We start from the raw sequence: 6,081 nt of genomic DNA, 5'->3' as shown, positions 1-6,081 counted from the left end.
AGATAGTACCTAGCTGGATGAATTCAAGTTGTCTGGTCTAGGTGAACTATATCTTTGGACAATGAATGAATTGACTGGTATACCTGCTGAGTAATATTCAAAAAGGCATGAGAAGAGGAGGATTGGAGAAAGGTGAATGTTATCCTGGTTTTTGAAAAAGGGAAGAAAAATCCATCCATATACTACAATAGACCAGTGAGCTTGACTTTGATTCCTATATTAAAGATATGGCTAGTGAACTCTAAAAAGGAAGTGACGACCCCAGTGACATCCAGCGTGACTTAATCAAGAACATTTCATACTAGCAAACCTTATTTCCTCTTTTTTGGACAAGGCTACTAAACCAGTAGACAGGGGGAATGCAGTAGATATAATTTTGCTAGATTTTAGCAAAGCATTTCTTAAAGTAGCTCCTGCTATTTTTGTGGACAGTATAGAGATATACTTGACTCTGTACTGTTAGACATTTTTATCAAATATGCAGATGCCACAAAGCTAGGAGATAACGCTCCAAACTAGGCAGAACCAGGATCCAAAATACAGCTTGACAGAATAGAACATAAGACTGAATCTAACAAGATGAAATTTAATAAAGATAAATATAAGGTTTTACACTTGAGTTAAAAAAAAAACCCAAACTTCCTAAGTACAGGTTGGAGGATTCATTGTTAGTAGTTTTTCTGAAAAAGATCTACAGGTTTTAGTGAACCATAAACTTCATAAAAGTCAACAATGTAATATGGCAGCCAATGAAGCTAATAGGGCCTTAGGCTATATTGAGAAGTATCATTTACAGGAATTAGGATGGGCTCATCTTTCTAATTCTGCCTTGATAAGACCATACCCAGGGTACTATGTTCAGTTCTCAACAGCACAGTGTAGCAAGCATATGGATAAACTGGAGAATGTCCAGAGGTAGACAACCAGAATGGTGAAGGGCCTTAAATCCATGCCATATGAAGATCCATAGGAGGAAGTGGGGATGGTTAGCCTAGAGAAGTTGGGGGGACATGATATCTGTCTTCGAGAACTTGAAAAATTGTCATGTAATAGAGATTGGCCTCAAAAGGGAAAACTAGGGGAAAAAAAAGATGCAAAGAAGCAAATTTAAGTATGATGGAAGGAATAACTTCCTAACAATGAGAACTATCCAGAAGTGGAACAGGCTACTTCAGGAGATAATGGGTATCTACTCATTGGAAGTCTTCAAGCAAGTTCAAGATGACCACTTGTTAGGTCACAGTGGGGATTCTTTTTTGGAATCTACAGATGTAGTTGGTACTAAGTGACTCCTAATGTAGGCCCTTCCAACCCTAAAGTTTTGGGATGCTGTGGTATGGTACCTACCTGAAGTTAGGAGGCTGGACCATATGACCTTTCTTGAGGACCCTTTGGGCTTTGAGATTTTTTGCTAAACTCTGGCAGGAATAATACTTTCATTATTCCAGATCTATATATTAGAGTTGTGGAGGGGATAAAAGCCATGATGGAGATGGAGCCCCTGGGACCCAGCAAGGAGAGACTGAGGACAGAGAGGAAGGAAGCCGGAGAATCATGTGTCTTTTTTCAAGTCAAGGGGTCAGACATCGGCTGGGAAGGTAAGGAGGTAACATCAAAATGAGTGCCTGACTCTGTACAGAGTCACAACAGCTGCACAGTTTTCTTGAGTTCACAGTATGGAAAGATTGCTGGTCATGTCTCTCTCTCTCTGTGTCTCTGCCTCTGCTGTCTTTCTTTGCAGTCACATCTGCACACAGTTAATGACTCCCCCAGGGAACTGCTTATGCATGAGATTATACATAATAATATATTATACATGTAAGTTTGTATACATACATATACACACACATATGTGTGTGTGTATATATCCATCATAAGTTCATAGAATCACAGTACTGTATAGAACTTTAGAACAAGGAACATTTTGTGTTCTATGAGAGACTTAGAACATAAAACATAGACTATTAGAGCCACAAAGAGCCTTAGCACATAACAGAGCCAGAAGGAAACAGAACATAGACTATAGAATTCTAGAGCTGGGAAATCCTTAGAACAAAACATAAAATGTTAGAGCTGAAAGTAACCATAGAACATAGAATGCTAAATGTTACAACTGGAAGAGGCCTTAGAACACAACATGTAAAATGTTAGAGCTGGAAGTAACCATAGAATATAGACCAATAGTATTTTAGAGGTAGAAAGAGTCTTTAAAAATAGAAAGCAGGAAAAAGAAAATAGAAAGGGAACTGGAAGGAGCCTTAGAATATAGAACATAAAATGTTAGTTCTGGAAGTGATGTTAGAACATAGACTAATAGAATGTTAGAGCTGGAAGAGGCCTTTAGAATATAGGATGCCCAAGCTGGAAGGGACCATAGAACACAGAATGTCAGTGCTGGAAAAAGGGGCCCTTGGAGATCATGTAGTCCAACCCTCTTGTTTTACAGGGAAGGAAGATGATGTACAGGGCAGGAAAAGTTCCAAGGTATATAAAGTGCATATGTACACACATATATATATGCACATGTATATATGTGTGCTGTGTGTATGTATATACATTCACATGACTTCATCCATGTTTCCTACATTGACCCAACCTACAGCCCTTCCATACCTTGGCAGACAATTCTATGATTTGATGTAGCCAAAAAAATCATTACTCGGTTGCCGTCAGGTGACGAGGCTCTGTGAACATAGCTGAGCTGGTTCTCAGATGACAGACATCATGTAGTCTACCACTAGGTCTGTACTCATAGCCATTTTAGGGTGGTAGGATTTGACAAAATTGTGGTTCCTTTGCCACAACCTTTGAAGAGATGGGTCACTTCAGTACTATGGTTGGTTGTTGTCTGTTCTCGAAAAGGACCAAAATGACATCACTATGTTAGAGTCAAGTCACATCGTGCCTGACTGTGGCTGATCAGACCAATACAATCTTGGAGTGCTCTACCATGGGTCAGGCACAAATAGTCCATGTGAACATTTGGGGTGGATTCTCTAAATTTGCGCATCTCATGTTTCTTTTGAGCTATTTCAATTCTGCTTTGCTCATAGAGTACCTTCTCTGATGAGGGCATTCCATGCTGGGCAGTTCTGTGCCAGTGTCTCCCATGTCATGCAATCAATTTGAAAGTTCTTAAGAGAGACCTTAAGAGTGTCCTTGTGTTGCTTTTTCTGACCACCATGTGAGTGCTTGCTCTTTTAAGATAGTCTTTTGGGCAAGCCTATGTTTGGCATTCGAACAAGATGGCCAGCCCATCAGAGTTGCACTCTCTGCAGTAGAGTCTGAATGCTTGGCAGTTTAGTTCAAGAAAGGACCTCAGTGTCTGGTACCTTATCCTGCTAGGTGATCTTCAGAATCTTCCTAAGACAATTCAAATGGAAATGATTCGGTTTCCTGGCATGGTGCTGTTAGACTGTCCAGTTTTCACAGGCATACGCTTCAGCACTATAATGAGGCATTGGAGGAGGACCTTAGTGGAAGAATGTATGTGCATGTGGGCATGTGGCTATGTGTATATAAGCGTAAGAGAGAGGCAGAGGCAAAGACACAAAGAGGATCAAGTCAAAAAAGTATTTATTAAGTGCCTGCTATGTGCCAGGCACTGGACTAAGCCATGGGTCCAAAGGAAAAAAAACAAAAACTAAAACTAAAGTAAACTAAAAAATCCAGTCCCTGCTCTCAAGGAGCTCACAGTCTAATGAGACAACATACAAATAATTATGTAAAAAGTAAGCTATACACACACACACAAACACAAACACACATACACACACACACAATAAGTTGGAGAAAATCTCAGAGGGAAGGCACTGAGATTAAGGAGAACCAGGAAAGACTTCTTGCAGAAGTGAGACTTTTACACGAGCCCTAAAGGAAGTCAGAAAAATTAGGAGTTTGAGATGAGGAGGGAGACATTCCAAGCATGGAGGACAGCCAGCAAAAATACAGAGTTAGGAGATGGGAAATGTGTTTAAGGAACAGCAAGGAGGTCAGTGTCACTGGAATGCCTAGTATATGGAGATGAGGGAAATGTGAGAAGACTGGAAAAATAAGAGATAAATATGTTGTAAAGGGCTTTGAATGCCAAACACAGGATTTTACATTTGATCCTGGAGGTCCTAGGGAGCCACTAGATTTTATTGAATGTGTGTATGTGTGCATGGAGGTGGTAGTGGTGGTGATGGTGTTTTAACATGCAGACCTTTGCTTATAGGAAGAGAAATTTGACAGCTGATTGAGGGATGGTCTGGAGCAAGAGATTTTCATCAGGGAGACCAATTAGACAGAGGCCAATGAACAGAAAGAGACAGACAGACAGAGGAACAGAGGAGGGAAAGAGAGGGAAAGACAGAGAAGAGAGAGAGACAGAGAGACAGAGAGAGAGACAGAGAGAGAGAGACACACACACAGAGGGGGGAGTGAGAGAGAGAGAGAGAGATCTTATGCATTGCTAGGCGAGTTATTTTCATATATTCATTACAGAAAAGAATATGATCTAAAGCAGGCCCATCTTGTACCCCAGCCAAGAAGGTTACAGTTACCAAGGAGCCAAGGAAAGCTGGTTATAAAACAATTTTCCCTCTAAGGCACAGACAAGAAGCACTGAATGATGCCTATGCATATATCTAGATCTTTAGTATAATGGAAAGAGCACTGGATGGGGATGGGCAGACCACCTGGATTCCAGTCGATCAGTAGATCAATTAACAAGTATTTATTGATTGCCTACTGTATGCCTGGCTCAGTGCCAGGTAATGGGGCTACAAGGACAAAGAATAAAGCAATCCTTACCTTCCATGAGTTTCCATTCTAATGCAGTAAACAAGTACATACAAAATATATAGAATACAATATAAAATTAATAAATAAATCTATATATGTATATACAATGCGTATGTATGTATATTATATATGTATATGCAAGGTGGCTTGGGAGGGCAGCAGTAGGTAGAGAATCAGCCAACGGGAGCCTGAGCTGTATCTGAAAAGAGGGAGAAGTAAGGAAGGAGAACTTTCTCGTCATGGGGGCTGGATGAGCAGAGCAATTGTACAGAGAAGAAAATAGAGTGGTGTGTGTGAGGGACAGAGAAAAAGCCCATGCAGGAGGAAAAGGAATGTCCAATGAGGCTTGAAAGATAAGTTGGAGCCAGATTGTGAAGGGCTTTAAAAGCTAAACTGAGGAGTTTATGTTTTCTCCTAGAAGCAAGCAGGAAGCCACTAGAGCTGGTTAAATAGGAGAGTCACATGGTCAGGTCAGTGTTTAAGGAAAATTGCTTTGGTAACCTTGAGCAGGGAGGTTGATCAAGAGGCTATTGCAATGATCTGGCTGTGGGCAAGTCCTTTCCCTTTTCTGTTCCCTCTTCTGTAAAATGAGAGTAGTACTAGATGATTTTCCAGGTCCCTGTGAGTTCTGAATAGTGCTTGGCACATAGCAAATGCTTAATGAATGCTTATTGATAGGTTGATTGTCCTAGATTATAGGATCATCAATGAAGAGCTGGAATGGACCCCAAAGGTCACCCCACCCAATGCTCTCATTTTAGAGATGAAGAAGCTGGGGGGGGGGGTGGCTAACAAGGTTCATCAGGCAAGCCAGTGTTCTCTGGCACAAGATTTGGTTGCTACTACATACAAAAGTCAACCAATAACCTCCCTCCCACATTTTTCTTCCTATTGCTTTCAACAGAACAGGCATCCCAGCTGTGAATAGTTAGTAACCCCTTGATTGAAAATCTGTGTGGTGTGAGCCTGATCAGGGATTCTTAACCTTTTCTATGTCACGGATATCTTCATCAGTCTGAAGCCTATGCACCCCTTCTAAGAATGAGGTTTTTGAGTGCATTAAATAAGATACATAGGATTACAAAGGAAATCAATTATCCTGAAATACAGTCATCATAATTCATAAAAATTCAGGTTAAGAACCCCTGGTAGATGGATAATATGGAAACTACCACTGGCTTTTGTTGATTTTTTGCCTTTCTTTGTATTCCCAGTGCTTAGCACAGGGCCCGATACATAGTACCCTTAATAAATGTTTGTGGACTGACTGACCTCCCTTCTAGGATTAAAAGCCAT

This window comes from Phascolarctos cinereus, unplaced genomic scaffold, assembly GCF_003287225.1.
Source record: "Phascolarctos cinereus isolate Bilbo 61053 unplaced genomic scaffold, phaCin_HiC Scaffold_2;HRSCAF=192, whole genome shotgun sequence".
NCBI lineage: Eukaryota > Metazoa > Chordata > Mammalia > Diprotodontia > Phascolarctidae > Phascolarctos > Phascolarctos cinereus.
The sequence above is the reverse complement of the archived record's forward strand: the minus strand, read 5'-3'. Positions refer to the sequence as shown.